Source organism: Panthera pardus, unplaced genomic scaffold (genome assembly GCF_024362965.1).
Source record: "Panthera pardus isolate Hobbes unplaced genomic scaffold, ASM2436296v1 HiC_scaffold_43, whole genome shotgun sequence".
NCBI lineage: Eukaryota > Metazoa > Chordata > Mammalia > Carnivora > Felidae > Panthera > Panthera pardus.
The window spans coordinates 54,294-75,000 of NW_026526973.1; the positions used below are offsets into that span (position 1 = coordinate 54,294).

At 53.3% G+C, this 20,707-nt stretch overlaps 1 pseudogene; it reads left to right on the top strand.

Moving 5' to 3' along the window:
* The first annotated feature begins 10,687 nt into the window (after positions 1-10,687).
* Positions 10,688-12,128, top strand: LOC128774834 (TAR DNA-binding protein 43-like; annotated as a pseudogene).
* Positions 12,129-20,707: the final 8,579 nt, after the last annotated feature.

The window sequence follows — 20,707 nt, forward strand, 5'->3', positions numbered from 1 at the left end:
AAGCGACAAGAATATGGCTTTCACCATTACTGTCCTCAATAAACACCACTACGGGCGGCGGTGGCGGCGGGGGGGGGGGGGGGGGGGGGGGGGATGGAGAACGGAAGGAGTTAATAGCCACTCACTAAAAAATGTCCCATGGGGCGCCTGGGTGGCTCAGTCGGTTGAGCGCCGACTTCGGCTCAGGTCACGATCTCGCGGTCCGTGAGTTCGAGCCCCGCATCGGGCCCCTGTGCTGACAGCTCAGAGCCCGGAGCCTGTTTCAAGTCTGTGTCTCCCTCTCTCTGACCCTCCCCCATTCATGCTCTGTCTCTCTCTGTCTCAAAAATAAATAAACGTTAAAAAAAAAAAAAAAATTAAAAAAAAAAAAGTCCCGGTTCCCAGAGGACCCTACAGTCCAAAGGGGGGGTGGGGGGGGTGGGGGGGGGGGTGGGCCCCCGCAGGGAAAAGGAAGGTGTCACCGAGACACACCCTATGCCTCCACCCTCTTAGGGTTTGCAGGTGACCCTGAGGGTGACACTGACACGAGACAGGTTAACCGTACAAGGAGCCAACAAATTGATTTCCTACAAGTTTCACGTGACAGGTAGAGCCCCTCCTGAGGAAACCAAGACCCTGAGAAGTGGCCAAACCTAAACGCTTGTATATTGGGTTGAACAAGGAGAAGCGACGGTGGACGACTAACTGAACTACGTGGGGAGGCTAAAGGATGATGAGGATTTTAAAACCAACCAACCAACCAAGATCTGTTCTCCTCTAGAATTCTCTCCACTTCTCCCCCTGTCCTTGAGGATAAGAATGTCACTCCCCTGGTGGCATAGGAAAGACGGGGGGGGGGGGGGGGGGGCCCTTCCAGGGAGAAAAGGAGGAGAGTGCTCCGTGCATGCTTCTTGCACCTGCTGGGCAGGAGGGTAGGGGTGGGTGGTTTACTTTGCTTGCTTGCTTGCTGCTGCTTTTTGAAAGCTTCTCTAATGTTTCCTTTACATCTAAGTCTTCCTTTCCAGTTTGGCTTTGGACAGGAGGAAGGCAGGCCACACGTTTTTCTGGCACGGTGGAGAACGAAGGGTAAGATGAGTGCGGGCCCGTGCGTATTCTTTTCCGTCAGTCACGTGCCGTGGTGAGCAGAGCATCAGCTCTTGCCGGATGGGTGTCTCATTCCTCCGTGAACCATCAGGCAAGATGTCGGGCAAACACACACAGGGAGACTAAAGGTAGGAAGAACGTAGAGAAGACGGGCGACACGTGCCCGAGTCTCCAGAGCGACGATTTCATCCAGGGCACGGCAACGTCCAAGGTTTCCGGACACCACGTTGACGGACGCTTTGGTGCGTAGGTCACTTTGAATCTACAGTGCCACCCTCCGGTCCATTAGCACGTTGCCTCCGGCTCACGTGAGCGAGCGGTGGTGTCGTCGCGCAAAGAGACTGTGGGACTCGTCCCGGGATGGAACTGGGCCAGAGAGAGGGAGGGACGCCGCAGCCCATCGTTGAGCTTCAGGTGTCTGTAAGAGACCGAGTCTCTAAAGTACACCGAGGCACAGGGCGACCCGCTCGCTCGTGCCTGGACGTCTCTTTGTTCTTTCGAGGGGTCGATATCTGTGAGTGTGGTTTGTTTACTTTCCGGACAAGGCGAAAGAACTCTGAAACAGGAAATATTGGCACAAGGGGTCTGGTGGGATGGGAGGGTGCGGGTCAGTCCACGTACCGAGAACACGGGAGGATCGGGCGTCTGAACAACCAGGCGGAGAGGGGAGTTTAGCCTCGGTCATCACGGCAACCGGCACCTCGACAGAAACCACAGAAGGTGCCCAGGACGAACTGCGTCGCAGGAGCCAGCGTGGGCATTGCCCCACTACCCTCAGCCCTCAGCCCAGCAGCAGGCAGCAACTGTCGTCCGGGTCCAGGCCGCGCCCCACTGCCCTCTTCTCAGCCAGAGCGGTACCCGGGAGGGCGGCCCCGGAACAGATACCTCCTCTCCTCCACACACATCTCGCCAACCCCTTGACCGCTTTGCCCGGGATACACAACTCCGCTGTACCCAGGCATGATTTTTCCCGTGGACCGGGGGCCTCCTTGGCCACTTAGGGTGCTCGCACCAAGATGAATCGGGCTAGAGACAGGGACACCTGTGCAGCCCGCTGTTGAGCTGAAGGGGCCTCTAGGAGAGGGACTCTCTAAAGTAGCTGACGTACAGGGAGACCCGCTCGCTCGTGGCCGGATGTGTCTTTGTTCCTTTATTTCTTTTCGTGTTCTTTATTATCATGTTTGGTACAATTGTAAGCGGGATTGGGTTGTTTGGGGTTTGTTTTTTCTTTTCTTTTCTAATTTGTCTTTCTGCGGTGTCATTATCGGCGTATACAGACGCAACAGATTTCGGTACATAGAGTTTGTATTTTTCCTGTGGACCAGGGGCCTACTTTGCCGCTTAGGATGCATGCGCCCCCACCCCCTGCCCACCCGCAGCCTTCAGTTCCCCAAACCACTGGAGGACTCGTGGGGGTGGGAGTGGGGGTGAGGGTGGGGGAGGGGTGGGGGGCGGGGATGGGAGTGGCAGTGGAAGGGAGGTTCAGGGCGATTCATTCCAATGGGCCTCATTCAACCCCTTTGTTCAAATGCAGAAAGCTTTCTGTTAAAGTCTGAGCCTGGGGCTTCTCTGCATTGAATGGCTTTCTTCAACTCCCCCAACCCTTAGGCTGCAGTTTCTGAACTACTGGGAGGAAAGGGAGGAAAGGGAGGAAAGGGAGGAAAGGGGGGGGGGAGGGAAGGGGGGGAGGGAAAGAAAGAAGGGGTGGGGGAGAGAAAGGGGGGAGGGGAGAAGATGATGTCTGAAGAACTTGCCTTCTCTGGAGCAAAGAGAGTCCCCTCCTTTTCCTAACCCAGGAAACCTCAATAAACCATTTGAGAATCATGGATGTGGAGGATGAAATCTTACTATAATGCCTTCCAGGGGTGGGGGTGCAGGTACGTGGAAGGGTAGGGAGTTGAGCGAGCGAGCGATGCGATGCGAGCGAGCGGCATGGTGTGGCGTGGCGTGGCCTGCCGAGTCAGAGTCAGAGGGTGGCATGAAACACGTGATGGTGGTGTCTTAGGGTTCAGAGGCCAAACACAGGCATGGGGCAATAAGGGATAGAGGGTGGGGGAGGCCTGACAGGGGACAATTGTGACCCCGGGCGATGGTCCCAGCGGGCACACTCCTGTAAAGCAACACTAACACTCTATTGATTAGCCATTGACCTCTCCTCCCTCTCCCACCTGCTTCCAAAGGGAAACTGAGTACAGTTTCATTCCACAGGCACTGGCTGTTTCACATGCAACCTTTGACGTGCCACTAAAAGGAGGAAGAAAGATGGACACACATGAAACAGCCCCACAGATGGCCTAGAGGGCGTGGGCGGGGCTCTCATCAGTCAAATTGGGAGTCTGAGTCAGGATCCTGGGGTTGTTTCAAAACATGGAATGGAAGGGGCTCCTGGCTGGCTCACTCAGAAGAGCATGCGACTCTTGGACTCTTGATCTCTGTCAGGGTTGTGACTTCAAGTCCCACATCGAGTGAAGAGAATGTGAAAAATGAATGAAGGAATGAAGGAATGGATGAACAAACTTAAAAAAAAAAAAAAAAAAAAGGTTGTGGGGCGCCTGGGTGGCTCGGTCGGATAAGTGTCCGACTTGGGCTCAGGTCATGATCTCACGGTCCGTGAGTTCAAGCCCCATGTCGAGCTCTGTGCTGACAGCTCAGAGCCTGGAGCCTGCTTCAGAATCTGTGTCTCCCTCTCTCTGACCCTCCCCCATTCATGCTCTTTCTCTATCTCAAAAATAAATAAAAGTTGAAAAAAAAAAAAAAAGTTTGCAACGTTTATGTCTTTAAAACAAATGGAATCGGTGGGGTGCTTGGGTGGCTCAGTGGGTGAAGCATCCCACGCTTGCTAGATTTTGACTCACGTCATATCTCAGGGTTCGTGAGACCAAGCCCTGCATTGGGTTCTCACACGGACAGTGCAGAGCCTGCTTGGGGTTCCCTCCCTACCCCCCCATACCTCCCCCATAAACCAATAAATAAACATCAAAAACATAAATCTTAAAACACTACAACAAATGGAATGGAAAGAGAGAACGCAACGAGGAGGATGTGAATGTTGCACCTAATACCACTGAACTCTACGCTTATATATGGTGAAAAATCTCAATTGTAGGTGATGTCTACTTCTAACCACAACTGAAAGGAAAACGACAAAACACCGGTCCTTGGCTCACAGTAAGGGAGTTCCTGGATTTGGTCCGAGAGGGCCTTCTCATCCGCCGTGTGGAAAACTATGGAATGGTTTCTTCCTCTCCAGGCCGATGACCATTGCCAACGACAGTAGGTGTAGGTGCTGTCCTACCTGTGAAGGAAAGGCAGGAAGAAGTGTAGCATTTAAAAGCATCTTTTAAACGCTGTCCACCTTTCCCAGTTTGTCCCCTCACTATGTCTTGCGTACCTTTTATAGCATTTACCCTATGTCGATGCAAAATGAACGAGCCTTTTTAAAAACAATTTTAAAGAGGAAGGAAAAGAGTTTCATTGGAGCCCAAGTTAGGAGGGCTGACGGGGATACGCAATCTTCACAAAGCAGTCAGTCATCTGGGGAAGGCCTCACATTGGGCATACATACAGCTTACCAAAAAAAAAAAAAAGGAAAAACAGGGCACGGGGGCGGGGGGGGGGGGGGGGGTTGGCCGCAGATGTTAGGAATCATCATGAGGAGAAAGAACACATTCCAGAAAGTTACAGACTTTATCTTCTGTTTTTAGTATGTGCAAGGCTGTATGACTTCAATCTTATGGCGACCAGGAAGGTTTTTGTATTGTTTTCTTTTGTTTCCCTTATCTTTATAAGCCGCCTTTGGAAGCCCCCTTTTTTAGTTAGTTATGTTTAAGAAAAAAAAAAAATTTTTTTTTTTTTTTTAACAAACCAGACATTAAATCTGTGCTCAGGACAGAAAAAGAGCTCATGCTTTGAGGTTTTCTGGAGTCCCTTTGACCTCGGTAAATATTAAATGTATAGCTTCCCTGGGAGAGCACCAACATAAAAAGTTTAGAATTTCCTTTATCATTTCCCCGTCTTGATCGATAATCTTTCCTCAGAAATCACGGACGATCAACCTGATGTTTTTATGTCCCTCAGTGCCAGGTGACTGTCTTGTCTGCCCTGGGTGTGTCCCTCCTTGCTAGGTATGAGACTGAGTGTGTGTGTGTGTGTGTGTAAACACACATATATGTCTTTGAACCACCTAGGGTTCCTCGTTGGGGTGAACTTATTGTAACATAAATGGTGGGAAACTCAAAAGTGACGTATGTTCTCTGTAAGTTCCATTGACCAGCAGACATAGTTCATGTGCTTGGCTCAGATGGCCTGCCTTTGTATTTGGCAAAGCATTTTTAACAGAGAGACAGGGACAGCAACACACTTTCAACAAGGACAATTTGAAGGAGCCAGTGCAACATTGGAATACACTTGAATTGACAAAAGAATGAAATCCCAAGAATCCTTTACATACCTGTTGATAAAAGGGAAGGCACATCTGTGATTATTGATGAGGAAAGATGGAGCACCCACATTGAGGAAACATACCTGTCATGCATATTCCCAGGTTTGCTTAGGGGCGGAGACTTAACATGAGAAGGAGGCAAAATTTAGTCCCTGATGTCAGGAGGTTACCTTAGGACACGGAGAAGGGGCTGTGGGTATGCCCCGAGAGCTGGTATAACCTGGATGGGGACTTAGGCTCTTTCTCTCAGGGCTGTGCTGGCTTATAGGCTGCAAGCATATCGGTGGACCTTGAGTCCAGGCTTCTTCAGAGACAGCTAGAGTTTGTTTGTGGGACCTGAAAAGACACAATAGCTGATTAGGGGCAAATAGTTCCCTGAAGAACAAGATTTAGGTTCTCTGCGAGAGAGAGCGAGCGTCAGACTCCTTAACCCTCCGTGGCACAGTTTCAATTGCCCACTCCCCACTCCCCGCCCCCCACACTCACCCCCAGCCTCTGGAGTTTGGATCATTTCCCAATGGTAAGGAACGGGGACGATGATGGGTGATGGCTCGGGCTAGGGCTATCCGTTTATCTCCCCCGGTGAGAACAGTTTCTGTAAATCTCACCTGTCACAGGCCTAGGTGCAGGGCTACACAGAAGTTGTGAAGGGAATCGAAGCAACATGGAGTCAGAGGTGTTAAGTTTTCTTCCCCTTTATAAGTTTCCATTGTCAATCCCTCATTCCACTTCTATGGAACAGGGATGGAGGTCCACCTTCTGAAACTATTTCAAGCCGAATTAGGGTGTGGCAGGGGCTTTGGAAGGGAAGGATTTGACAGGGTGCAGGTCACAACTTTTGCTCCCTTGTGCTAATTGGGGGTGGGGAGGGGGGGGGGAATCAGAGATAATTCCTATCTGAGATCTTGGGTATTTTTCTGCATAGTTTGGTACTGCATCATATCCTGAGATTTCTCCCCAAGTGTATTCTAAGGAATAGTAACAGTATAGTCAAACCCAATGTTATAACCACCTTGTGGGGGGAGGGCACGGGGGGGAAGGTTGTGGTGGTCAAGGGCCTCTTACTGTACCCAAGTGAATTGCTGTCTGATTTTATTTGTATGTTTTTTTTTTTAAATCTTATTAAGTAACCTTTACACCCAACGTTGGGCTCGAACTTACAACCCCAAGATCGAGAGCTACACGCTCTACCGACTGAGCCATCCAGGTGCCCCTGTTTATGTGGGCTTTTGTTGCTGGGGCACCTGGGTGGCTCCGTGGGTTAAGCATTGGACTCTGGCTCCGGTCAGGATCTCGCCGTTCGTGATTTCGAGCCCCGCATCCGACTCTGTGCAGACAGCTCAGAGCCTGGAGCCAGCTACAGATTATGGGTCTCTCTCCCCCCACCCCCTCTCAAAAATAAATATTAAGAAACTTATAAAAATACAAATAAAATATGGGTTCTTATTTCTAAAGAGGAGCTAATACAGTTGCAGCAAGTGTTTGTGAACTAGCTTTGACTCTGCCTCCTCGTTCAGCAAGCAATCAGATAACTAATAAGAGGTACTTCTACAGAAAGAAAAGAACACCACGGGTTAATGGGTGGAACAACTTATAAACCCAGTGTCTAAGTCCCAAGTGCGGTCAGTGAGAAGGTGTCTAGATGCCAGGCTCGAAGCATCCTCAGCTGGAGTGGGAGCAGGCAGGGGGCAATCTGACCGATTTTTCTGGCATGTAGTTCAAATGTCTCATTTTGGGGGATTCTGAGTGGCTCAGTGGGTTCAGGTTCAGTATTCAAGTCTGGATCTCCACTCAGGTCTCAATCCCAGGGTCGTGAGCTCAAGGCCCCAGTTGGGCTCCACACTGGGCGTGGTGAAGCCTACTTTAAAAACAACAAAAACACAACAGCAGCAAATGTCTCGTTCTGAATGGCCCATAGAGCAACAGGCACACAGATTGTCTACAACTGTGGCAATTTCTCTGAAGTTTATCTCCAGTTGTCCAGCTTTCCTTTGCAGGGCTTCAGGGAAAAGGGCCATTTGAGTTCTTCAGGATGGTAAGATAAGAGGATGGGAGAGGATTGGAAGCCTGAGTTTGAAGAGTCATAGTCAGATATTCGAGGAAACCAGGATTCAGGATCCAGCCCAGTTTTAAAGGCAAACAACAAACAGTCAAAGAAAATTAATTAACCAGAACTAGAAGTTAACATCCACAAAAGAGCTATTGAAATACAATCTTTTTCTATCGAGACCCCTCCATTCCTGTCAAAGATAGCCCAATGAAAACTTATTTGTTTGTAAAATAAGTCCAGTGTTAACAGACATGGCTTCAGTATTGACATAAGCACAGCAAGAATAGCGATTGACCATATAGTATTTTGTGTTTTTTCTCTCTTCTTTTCCGCCTGCCTGCCTTCTTTTTATTTATTTTTTTTTATGGAGTTCTTTTTTTCCTCTTAAGTTAATTCCTTTATTTTGAGAGCTGGGAGGAAAGGGAGAGGGGGAGAGGGGGAGAGGGGGAGAGGGGGAGAGGGGGAGAGGGGGAGAGGGGGAGAGGGGGAGCTCTGCACTGTCAGTGCAGAACCCAGCTCAGGGCTCAAATCCATGAACCATGACCGTAGGTGAAATCAGACGCTTAACCGACTGAGCCACCCAGGCCCCCCACACACCAGATTTCTTTACACTGTCAAATGTACGAATGTATCTCATCATTTTCAGAAACACGTTGTGGTGTTTGGTTTTGTTTCTTTTTTCTTTTACTGTACAATTTTTAGCAAGTCATGAAACGGGCGCCTGGGTGGCTTTGTCAGTTAAGCATCCAACTTCGGCTCAGGTCATGATCCCACGGTTCGGTTCGTGAGTTTGAGCCATGCATTGGGCTGTCTGTGCTGTCAGCACAGAGCCCGCTTCGGATCCTCTGCCCCTCCCACCGACTCATTCTGTGTGTGTGTGTGTGTGTGTGTGTGTGTGTGTGTGTGTGTGTCTTTCTCTCTCTCTCTCTCTCTCTCTCTCTCTCTCTCTCTCTCCTAAAAATAAAGAAATAGGCTGGAAAACAAATCTTCAAGGAAAAAAAAAAACAACAAACGATGAAACATGTTTACTAACAGACCCAAGTATCTTTACTGTTTTTCTGAATAAAGCCAAAGACCAACACACACACACACACACACACACACACACACACACACACACAGCAAAACAAAAAACAAAAAAACAAACAAAGAAAAGAAAACGCCGTAGGTTTAGTAATTCACAATTTAGTATTTTATCTTCTGTGGAAAAGACTCAGATGTCTGAAGAACTGAACCTAATTTACCACTTAACTTAGCAAAGCTTTGAAGTTACAGGTCATGAAAGATTTGGGAAGCCATTTTAAAAGTTTACAAATAGGGACTCCTGGGCGGCTCAGTCGGTTAAGCGTCCGACTTCGGCTCAGGTCACAATCTCACAGCTCGTGAGTTCGAGCTCCGCGTGGGGCTCTGTGCTGACCTCTCAGAGCCTGGAGCCTGCTTCGGATTCTGTGTCTCCCTCTGTCTCTGCCCCTCCCTCGCTGACATTCATTCTCATTCTCTCATTCTCTCATTCTCTCTCTCTCTCTCTCTCTCTCTCTCTCTCTCAAAAATAAATGGTACAAGGAAAAAATTTAAAGGTTTACGAGTAAACATTTTTGTGTATTTAACCTATCTCCTGTCAACATTCACCCACGAACACTGTATGCGAGAGACAAAATCGACCATCGTTTGAAGTACTTTTTGCTGACAAACTGCAACGGGTACCGGTGAAGTCATAAATTGAAGTCACATGAAAGCTGATTAGGCCCCTGCCTCGGGCCTGAACCCTAGAGTGCGTGTCTGAGTGGAACAAGGAAGGGCGTAAGTGTTTGTAAAGTTTTTTTGATTTTGTTTTTGATACCTGTTGTAAAACGAGGGAGAAAACGTGTTATGTTGTTTGTAAAGGTCACAGAGATGTATATTTTGAGGACCACAATTACAGGGTCAGTATTGGGACGGAAGCAAGGCCATGACCGGAGCTGCCCACCCCAAAGGCTTGTCATGCAGAGAGCACCAAATTCAAGCCATTTTACAACCACCACCACAAAGAATAAAACCTAACTATCTGCATTGTATTTGATATCGACGGCTCCGAAAATATGTCCATTTTAAGTAAGCAATCACCCTTCCATGGCCCTTAGTACCCAAGACGTCACACCCGTGTCCACTAAAAAGTCAAACGATCTGTTTCCCCACCATCAGGCTCACACGGGAGGCCCCACCACTGGGGATGGCCTAGGAGATCACTGGAGCCACACCAACTGATGCAGAAACAGGGGGAGGGGGAGGCGGCCAGGGAGCCGCCGGCCAGGCCCCAGGCAGATTTAAAGTTTTGGACTCACCTTTTTGTGTTTCTTTCATCTTTTTCTTTTGCGCCTCCAACTCCGCGTCCGCGCGTCCACCTCCTACTTCTTCTTCCATCTCTGTCTCCTGTCTTTGCCTCCTGCAAAAGTGGCTTTGTCTCTGGTTGCTTTTCAGCCCCCTGTGGAAGAGGTGAAGGAGGAGCAGGCCGTGGGGTGGGCACCCATCTTGACGCTTGTGCTCGGGGAGGAGGAGGGGCGGGTTTAGGGTCACTGGCATCTGTCTGCCTTCCTCCTCTTCCTCCTCTTCCTCATTCTTCTGACTATTGGGAAAGGGTGTGTGGGTGTGGGTGTATCGGGGAGGGCAGGTGTGTTCAATTTTTATCTCTCCTCTCTCTGGGCCATCAATTGTGTCCCTTCCCATGAGGCAACTTTCTTATGGAGTAACATAAAACTCTGAATGTAGAGAATTTCACACACACACACACACACACACACACACACACACCCCACACCCATACCCCGTTCACGTGAATGTGAAACACATTTGGGTTTGTTCTGATCCTCCTGAGTGTTAGAATGCCCAATGTTCACAAGAGCTTGCCTTGAAACACAGTAACGGAGCTCGGTTACAAATTGGTGTGAGCAATAGCATCCAGAGGTAGAGAAAACATCTCACATGGATAACACCTGTGGCCATAGATCCACAAACAAGATGCAAACCAACATCAGCCTCTGTTTCACTCCTATTTGTGGAGAGGACGCGAAAGACCCAATGGTCAAATCTCCCCCTTTTATAAAAACAAATCCAATCGCACGAGAGCATTACCGTGGATGGATCCCATCGTGCAGGTGTTTTCCATTTCCAATGAGAACACAGCCAATTTGGTGCAAAGAAGCCAAAAGCTGCAGCAACCCACAAACCAAATGTGGCCCGGGATATCTCCGTGAGCGTCCCTTCCTCCCCAAAAGCCGGGGCTTCGCTGATGGAACCAAAGGGCTTCCTAGTTTCTGGCTGCGTCGTCTCACGGCCAGCTTTCCCTAAGGGAGCACACAAGGAAACTCATTCAGACACCTCCAAAGAACCCCATCTGGGCCATCAGGGACTCAGGTGACCTTTCCATGTTCCCATGTAAGTAAGCACTTGCAAGTATAGGCTCCATATGTCCTATACGTGTAGCCTGCCGAAGTTTCCTTTTGGGGATGGGTGGTTGCTTTCTCCACACTTAGAGCAAGGTTATTAAATGGTGGCGGTCACGGTGGTGTTTTTTCCTCTTCCGTAAAGAGTTACAAGGCGGCCATTTCGTGGGAGCGAAGCGGTAGCTGGGCTGCTCCTGGATCCCTCGCCGCTTCGGGTTCCCTGTCAGGCTTCCTAGCAGCGGCCTAGCGGAGAAATAAGAGCAGGTGTCTGAATGTACTCGGGTGACCAAAGATGAGAATGACGAGCCCATCGAAATGCCATCGGAAGACGACGGGACAGTGCTGCTGTCCACAGTGACAGCCCAGTTTGTCGGCAGCACGTGGACTGCACTACCGGAATCCAGCGTCTCAGCGTATGAGAGGTGTCCGGCTGGTCAAAGACATTCTGCGCATCCCTGATGCTGGCTGGGGAAATCCGGTAGCGGATAGTCGTCAACTTATCCCAAAGATAGCCACAGAAAAAGGGACGAGACAGGTGCCTGCTTCTTCAGCAGTGAAAGTGAAGAGAGCCATCCAGGGTACGTCAGATTTAAGAGTGTTGGGTCTCCCGTGGAAAACAACCGAACAGGATCTGAAAGAATATTTTGGGAGCTTTGGAGAGGTTCTTCTGGTTCAGGACAGGAAAGATATTCACACTAGTCCTTCAAAGGGTTTTGGCTGTGTTCCTTTTACGTAATAGGAAACCCAGGTGAAAGTCACGCGATCAAGGAACGATGGTGTGACTGCAAACTTCCTGAATCTCATCCAAGCCCAGATGAGCTTTTGAGAAGCAGGAAGGCGTTTGTCGGGTGCCTTACAGAGGGACGTGACTGCCTATAAGCTGCAGCAGTTCTTTTGCCAGGACTGAGAAGCGGTAGACAGCTTCATTCCCAAACGGTTCCCGGACTTTCCCTTTGTTACATTTGCAGATGATCAGGTAGCCCTCGCCCTCACCCTCGCCCTCTCTGATATTATCATTGAATTTATTTTTCTCAATGTACCCCCAAGGTACTTAGCCTATAGGGCAACAGTGGTTTGAGGAGGAGAGTCCTTCATACCCCTCGCCCTTTCAGCCCCCGCCCTGGCACAACCCCCTCCAGGAGCCCTCTGTTTGTTCCCCTTAGGGAAGAGCCTCTTACGTTTTTGTCCCCCTCCCTGTTTGTATGTTATTTTTCCTTCCCTTCCCTTCTTCCCTTCTTCCCTTCTTCCCTTCCCTTCCCGGGTTCCCTTCCCAGAGTTCCTCTGTTTGGGAAGTGAAGGTCCTCACACGGGTGAGGTCCTGTGATACATGTGTTTCTCTGAGGGACGAATGTCACTTTGCATGACACCCTCCAGTTCCATCCAGGTACTTGCAAATGGCAAGACTTCATTCCCTCTGGTGGCCGAGCACTGCTCCGTTGTAGATGGATACCACCTCTTCTGTATCCATTCATCCATCGATGGACATTTGGCCCCTTTCCATACTTTGCCTACCGCCGATAGTGCTGCTATGCACACTGGGGTGCGTGTGCCCCTTGGAAACAGCAGACCTGTATCCTTTGGCTAAGTACCTAGTCATGAAAGTGCTGGGTCGTAGGGTACTTCTATGTGTCATGTGTTGAGGAACCTCCTCAGGTCCCTGGTTCTGGAAAGAACTCCGATAGTGGTTCTAAATCAGGTGCGGCCATCGGTTGGGGACCCCCATCAAATGCAGAGTCAGGCAGCGGTTTTCCTGCAGGCTTTGGCTCAAGCACGGATTCTAAATCTTCCAGCTGGGGAATTTATACAGCGGGGTAGGTATAGACTGGTAGGAATTCAAATTTTTCTAAACACATGGTAAGTGTATTTCTTTTTTTCTTCTCTTCTCTCTTCTCTCTCTCTCTCTCTCTCTTTCATTTTCTTTCTTTCTTTCTTTCTTTCTTTCTTTCTTTCTTTCTTTCTTTCTTTCTTTCTTTCTTTTTTTTAAAACATTTATTTATTTTTGAGAGACCGAGAGAGACAGAGCGGGAAGGAGAAGGAGCAGAGAGAGAGGGAGACAGAATCCGAAGCAGGCTCCAGGCTGTCCGCACAGAGCCCGGTGCAGGGCTCGAACCCACAAACCGTAAGATCATGACCTGAGCCGCAGTCACACACTTAACTGACGGAGCCACCCAGGCACCCCACCCATGGTTAAGTGTATTATAAAACCCATCCATACTGAGAGTTTTCAGAATCAGTACGTTCAGCGTGGGGTATATTCACCACTATTTTTGACATTTTTCTTCAGAAAGAGAGGCAAAGCTAAATGAATTTTAGAAGTTTTGTTACATGAAGTGTTGAAATATCAGGTGTTTGAAAGCGAACTGCTGTTTGCCTGATTGGTTCTCGTTCTCTCTCTCTCTCTCTCTCTCTCTCTCTCTCTCTCTCACACACACACACACACACACACACACACACACACACACAGGCTACAATGGATATCAAAGGATTTCTCCTGTAATATTGTATCCCTGGACTCGTCAAGTGAATTCTTTGTGCGTGTTCACTATGGAAACCATTCATTAGAAGTACATTCTTTTTTCCTTGTTTTAATTGGAACCCCACCACATTATTTCCCCACCCCCGGGAAAACCTCCTTTTTGGAGATCATGGTGTCACAGTGTTTGGTCTTTTTGCTTTCGTTTTTAGTTTGTGACACTTGTCTCCCTTCCTATGCACAAGTACAGTATGAAGCCTTCATTGAATCTGTGCCGTTCATCTCATTTCAAATGTTTACGGGAGAAGCACTTCATTGAAAGCAGTGCTGTAAATATTCTGCCATAGGAAGGAATATTTCCGTCTACGTGCTTTCTCACTCTTGAATTCGTCTTCACACCATACAGGCTGTGACTTTGACGGTGGGTGTCTCGTTTGTATCCGCTACTCTTTATTTCGCGGAGTCGTATCAATGCTATGAATGCAAGGGTGTGCTATGTAACCAGAAGGCTGTTAGAAGTTCTGAAACCTTGTGTTTTCTGATCCTCGTGTTCGACCGACAGTGGTGCCGAAGTACGAAAGGCTAGTGTGAGTGAGAAAAGGAGAGAGTGCGTGCAGAGACTCCGTGGCGGTGGCACACGATGGATAGATTTTTTTAACCTGGTGAGATGCATCTCTCAGTCCCTTGACCTCGGTGCAAGAGCGTGCCGAGAGCAACGATAGCAAATGACATGCGAATGTTTTCTGCATCCAAAGGACAGCCACACCCGTTGGAAGACGTTGGAAGACGTAAAGAGAGTTTTGTTCTCAGAGAACCCCGTTAGTTGGATGTGTGAGGTACTTGTATTTCCCCTGCCCTTCCGTCAGCTGCTGTGAACACCGTATGGTGTGTGTTCTGTTCTGTTCCCGATCTGTTAAGTGTGGTCCCGTGAACACGGACTGAGCTTGTGGTGTGCTTCACGGGAGCACTCGGAAGCAGAGCTCACCAGTGAGCTCGGGGTGTCACCACGAAGGCCGGAAGTTCTAATGTCTGCCAGGTAGCCATAAGAATGTGGTCTAATGCAGTTCTGTGTCCCGTGCTTGGATGGTCTTTATAAGAGTTGTCAGTGTTGGGAATTCTTAAATAGAATGGATGAAGGAGGAAGAGGAGGAGGAGGAGGAGGAGGAGGAGGAGGAGGAGGAGGAGTTGTTGTTGTTGTCGTTGTTGTTGTTGTTGTTACGAGGTATAATGACGAAAGACACGGCAGAAAATTTTTACAGGGTTTACTTTCTGTTTTCAGTATGTGCAAAGCTGTATGACTTTAATCTTTGGGGATCCAGGGAGGTTTTCTTCCATTTTCTCATCTGTATGTTTGGAAGGCTCCTTTTTAATTCGCAACTGACTGACTGACTGACTGATGGATTGGTTTTGTTTTTATGTCCTCTTCTCACCCAACATAAGGCCCAAACTCACAGCCCGGCAATGAAGAGTCACCCGCTCCCCTGACCTAGCTGAGCGAGCCAGCCAGCCAAGTCACCCCTTTGATCCATTTTTGTTGTTGTTGTTTATTTAAATGAAGCGGACATGCAACGTGTGCTCAGGACAGAAACAGAGCACACGCTTTGGGGTTTGGCAGGGTCATTTGGAGCTTGGTAAATGTTAAAGCCTAGCTTCCCTGGGAGCCCAGGAGCAGGGTCCACAGCCGTTAAAAGTTGACAATTTCCTTTATCGATAGCCATCGAACAGATGATTTATTGAAAACACGAATCTATGGCAAAGATCGTTCTATGGTCTGTGATCAGGATATAGGAAGAACCGGATGGCTACAGCTCCCACCTCACAGACTTCATGTTTCAGTTGGACGTAGAGGCAGGGAGGGAGGTGAGGCAGGACGGCAGGGAGACAGGGAGGCAAGCAGACTGGCAGGCAGGCAGGCAGGCAGGCAGGCCGGCCGGCAAGCAGGGAGGGAGGGAGGCAGGCCGGCAGGCAGGGAGGGAGGGAGGCAGGCAGGCAGGCAGGCAGGCAGGCAGGCAGGCAGGCAGGGAGGGAGGGAGGCAGGCCGGCAGGCAGGCAGGCAGGCAGGCAGGCAGGCAGGCAGGCAGGCCGGCAGGCAGGCCGGCAGGCAGGCAGGCAGGCAGGCCGGCAAGCAGGGAGGGAGGCAGGCCGGCAGGCAGGCAGGCCGGCAGGGAGGCCGGCAAGCAGGGAGGGAGGGAGGGAGGCAGGCAGGCAGGCAGGCAGGCAGGCAGGCAGGCAGGCAGGGAGGGAGGGAGGGAGGCAGGCCGGCAGGCAGGCAGGCAGGCAGGCCGGCCGGCCGGCCGGCCGGCAAGCAGGGAGGGAGGCAGGCTGGCAGGCAGGCAGGCCGGCAGGCAGGCCGGCAAGCAGGGAGGGAGGCCGGCAGGCAGGCAGGCAGGCAGGCAGGCAGGCAGGCAGGCAGGCCGGCCGGCAAGCAGGCAGGCAGGCAGGCCGGCAAGCAGGGAGGGAGGCAGGCCGGCAGGGAGGGAGGGAGGGAGGGAGGCAGGCGGGCCGGCCGGGAGGCAGGCAGAGAGGCAGGCCGGCAGGGAGGCAAAGAAAGAAAACGTGGCATCAGGGTACCTTGTGGGCTCAGGTGGTGGATCGTGCCACTGTATCTCGTGGGTTGCGAGTTCGAGTCCCACGCTGGGCGTAGCGCGCGCTTACAGTAAAATCTTTGAAAACCCATCCACAAATACAGGAATAAACAAAACATGGTATCAAAGGGGAGTAAGTGATTGATCGATGGGGGGTGGGGATCAAACGAGAATATGTGTCTAACCCGCAACCTATTCTTTATCGACGCTGCTTTCACTATTTTGCCCCGATGACTTTTTCCACAAGCGGTGGTCCCACCTGAGCGGGCTCCCTTCATCTTAAGATGTTCTGCAGCGAGAGGAAAGGCGTGAGAGGCAAAAGTTAGGCGGATCCATACAAATAAAGACAATCATCGTTTCTGAGACCAGTAGCCAAAGCTCTGCCTCCGTTTAGGATCCAATGTCGTACTTATCTCTTTAAAAACAGAAATACGTACATAAAAACCAGGCAGGGTCGTTGGCTTGGATAAGGGAGGAAGCTGAAATGCAATCATGGAGAACAACATAGGGGGTAAGAAGTTGCAAGCCAGAGCGATTTCACCACCCGTAGCCTTTGAAATGATGATTTGGTGTCTTCGGATACAAGAGAGCTCACCCTACGTAGAAGGTTTCCCACCGCTTGTCATGAAGTATCGGAACACCACAAGCGGATTCCCGTGCTACCAAAACCTCTCTGCCAACATAATCTGTAACAGCTGCATTCTCTTGTATCGTGTGAGTGTAGCGTCATTCATTGCACCACTCTGCCGTTGTTTGACCTTCCAGCGGATTGTAATTTTCGTTTCTTTCGGCGTGCGTGTGGGTATGCGTATCGGGCTATCGAAAACGATCTAGCCACGTTCGGTCCTCTTTTTCTCATTTCTCATAGATGAGTGATGGCGTCAAAGGATACACCTCAGGAAACCCCAGATGGAAGAGAGGCAAAGGGAAGGGGGGGGGGCAGAGTGCTTCTGTGTCCCGTGCCGCCCCCCCCCCCCCCCGCACTCTCCCAACACACCAGTCTCCCCTCCTCTCCCCCCCCCCCCCCCGTTCCAGGTGTTGGAACAACCCGGAAGTGCCTGAATTAGGGGAGTTCTTTGACCGGGGGGGGGGGGGGGGGGGGGGGGGGAGAGGTTGGGGAGCACCAATGTTTGGAAACATTGCAGGGCTACCAAGAGTCAGTGTCTAAGGTACTTGGGGGGGGGGTGAGGAAGAGGGGGGCGTGGGGTTTCTTTCTCTTTGAGGTGATGGAAATAGTTTGGAATGAACAGTGATGGTCCCATAGCTTTGTGAGTAGTAGCCTAAGATAGCCCGCTGAAGTGTACACACACCTATACATTTGTTTACTTATTACGTATGCATTCATTCCAGTTGAGTGAGTGGGAGAGAGAGGGGGTAGGGAGGGAGAGAATGGATCACCAAGCAGGCTCCAAGGTGTCAGCACAGAGCCAGATGTGGGGGCTGAAATTCAAGAACCCCGAGATCATGACCTGAGGCGAGACTGGGACACCTTACCGAGTGAGGCACCCAGGTGCCCCTGAACTGTTCGCTTTTACAAGGATGGGAATTTTGGCATGCGAGTTGTGTTTCCAGTGTTAATAGGTGAGGCAACACCTAGAATAGTAAATGCGGGCGGGCGGGCAGGCAGGCAGTCGATGTTTTCTTGTTCTTTCCCTTCTGGGCTTCAGAGGGGGATGGCGAGTGTGAGGGAGGGAGTCCATGACACTGGGCGTAGGTGTTCTTGTGAGCTGAGCGGCTTGGGAAGTTCCCCGAACTACATGACCCCACAGGAGAACAGGAATTCCTTCTCGACGGCAAGAGAGTGGGCGACTAGCACCGCCTGAGTCTGGCAGAGCCTCAAATCTAAGTCGGGGTGGGGGAGCACTTCTGCTGTCCTACCGGTCCTGACCCTCCCTGTCTGTCTGGGGGCCCCTGAGCCGCAGGGGTGGTGTTTTGAGTTGTCCCTCTGTGGTCGTCTTTTACACCAAATACTTCTGTTGAAGGTGCTTGGAGAATAACACAGGTTGGTATTTCCAAAATGACCTTGAGATCCTATTCTCTGCCCCTCCGCCCCTCCCTTGCGCGCGTGAAAACACCCACCCACACCCCCCCCCCCCCCGCCCCCGCGCACACACCCCACCCCTTCCCATTCCTTCTAACTACAACTGTTCCTATTTCCATCCATGTACTCCCAGACAGCTTCCTCAAGCCCCACCGCCCACCCCGTCGACCTCTTTGGGTAGTATAAAAGCGACCAACAGGCAGGGGGCGTCCGGGCACCACGGTGGTGGAGTGAGGGAGTCCGTGTGTGACGACTACGGGCGGATCGCAGCAGAGCGGCCGGGACGCAGCACCTGCCTCGCCGGCGCACAGCCTCGTCCCCAGCCACCTGGGTCAGTAGCGTTTCCCGGCTGGGGTGGGGGGAGGGGGACATGGAACGGAGGGCGCACCAAGAGGGCTTTGTGGATCGAATGGACGCCTAACCGAGACCCTCCTTCCTGCCACCAGACACCGTTTGTGGATGGTCGTCGTCTCGCCGTCACGCAGCCCCCACCAGTGCTACAACGAAAGAAACGGGTGTCAAGGATAGTAATGCAAACGAAGGCGGGGCCGATCCGATCAGGGGAAGCGGCGACAGGAGTGGAGGTGGGAGGAAAAAAAAAAAAAAAAAAATCACGGGAAGAAAGGACAGGCGTGGGCCAGGGCGGTCGCACGGGGGGGGGGGGGGGGGGGGGGGGGCAGCGGGTCAACGCTCGTCATCGAACCCGGGGACTCGGGTGGCCGACCTCACCGGGCCCAGAGTCGCTAGCGATCCACTGGTTTCCTAAACTTTGGGGTAGACGGCCGCGGCGAAGTCCGGCGTGCTGGTCAACCTCGGGGACCAGCTCAACGGATCCCCAGGTCATGGGGCTTGGCCGTGCTGGTAGAACTCGGGTCTCCTCGAGTCCCGGGCACTCAGGCAACCGGGGTTCGGGTCGCCGGTGTGCCGGTCGGCCCCGGGGCTAAGGGGTCGGGACTCGGGGCTCAGGTGATCGTGTCCCCGGCCCCCGGCGTGCCGGTCGATCTCGAGCGCCGGGTCGCCGGTCCGCGGTGTGCCGGTCGACCTCGGGTCTCAGATCCGCAGATCCCAGCGTGCCGGCCGACTTCAAGTCCCAGGTCACCGGGTCCCCCGGCTCCCGGCGTGCTGGTCGACCTCGAGCGCCGAGCCTCGGGGTCCTCTGTCCCCGGCGTGCTGGTCGACCTCGAGCACCGAGCCCCGGGGTCCCGGGGCCGCGGGGTCGCGGTCCCCGGTGTGCTGGTCGACCTCGAGCGCGGAGTCGCCGGTCCGCGGTGTGCTGGTCGACCTCGAGGCCGCGGGTCCCCGGCGTGCTGGTCGACCTCGAGCGCCGAGCCTCGGGGCCCTCGGCCCCCGGCCCCCGGCGTGCTGGTCGACTTCGAGCGCCGGGTCCCGGGTCCCGGGTCCCGGGTCCCGGGTCCCGGGTCCCGGGTCCCGGGTCGCCGGTCCGCGGGGCCCCGGTCCCCGGTGTGCTGGTCGACCTCGACCTCGAGCGCCGAGCCTCGAGCCTCGGGGTCCTCGGCCACCGGCGTGCTGGTCGGCCCCGAGTCCCAGGTCCCCAGGTCCGCGGTGTGCTGGTCGACCTCGAGTCCGCGGGTCCCCAGCGTGCTGGTCGACCTCGAGCGCCGAGCCTCGGGGTCCTCTGTCCCCGGCGTGCTGGTCGACCTCGAGCACCGAGCCCCGGGGTCCCGGGGCCGCGGGGTCGCGGTCCCCGGTGTGCTGGTCGACCTCGAGCGCGGAGTCGCCGGTCCGCGGTGTGCTGGTCGACCTCGAGGCCGCGGGTCCCCGGCGTGCTGGTCGACCTCGAGCGCCGAGCCTCGGGGCCCTCGGCCCCCGGCCCCCGGCGTGCTGGTCGACTTCGAGCGCCGGGTCCCGGGTCCCGGGTCCCGGGTCCCGGGTCCCGGGTCCCGGGTCCCGGGTCCCGGGTCGCCGGTCCGCGGGGCCCCGGTCCCCGGTGTGCTGGTCGACCTCGACCTCGAGCGCCGAGCCTCGAGCCTCGGGGTCCTCGGCCACCGGCGTGCTGGTCGGCCCCGAGTCCCAGGTCCCCAGGTCCGCGGTGTGCTGGTCGACCTCGAGTCCGCGGGTCCCCAGCGTGCTGGTCGACCTCGGGCGCCGAGCCTCGGGGCCCTCGGCCCCCGGCGTGCTGGTCGACCTCGAGCGCCGAGCCCCGGGGCCGCGGGGCCGCGGGGCCGCGGTCCCCCGGTCCCCCGGTCCCCCGGTCCCCCGGTCCCCCGGTCCCCGGCGTGCTGGTCGACCTCGGGTCCGCGGGTTCCCGGCCCCCGGTGTGCTGGTCGACCTCGAGTCCCAGGTTCCCGGTCCCCCGGTCCGCGGTGTGCCACCGCGTGCTGGTCGACCTCGAGTCCGCGGGTCCCCAGCGTGCTGGTCGACCTCGAGCGCCGAGCCCCGGGGCCGCGGTCCCCCGGTCCCCGGTGTGCTGGTCGACCTCGAGCGCGGAGTCGCCGGTCCGCGGTGTGCTGGTCGACCTCAAGTGCCGAGCCTCGGGGGTCCTCGGCCCCCGGCGTGCTGGTCGGCCTCGAGTCCCAGGTTCCCGGTCCCCCGGTCCGCGGTGTGCTGGTCGGTCTCAGGCCCGCGTGTCCCCGGCTCCCGGCGTGCTGGTCTAC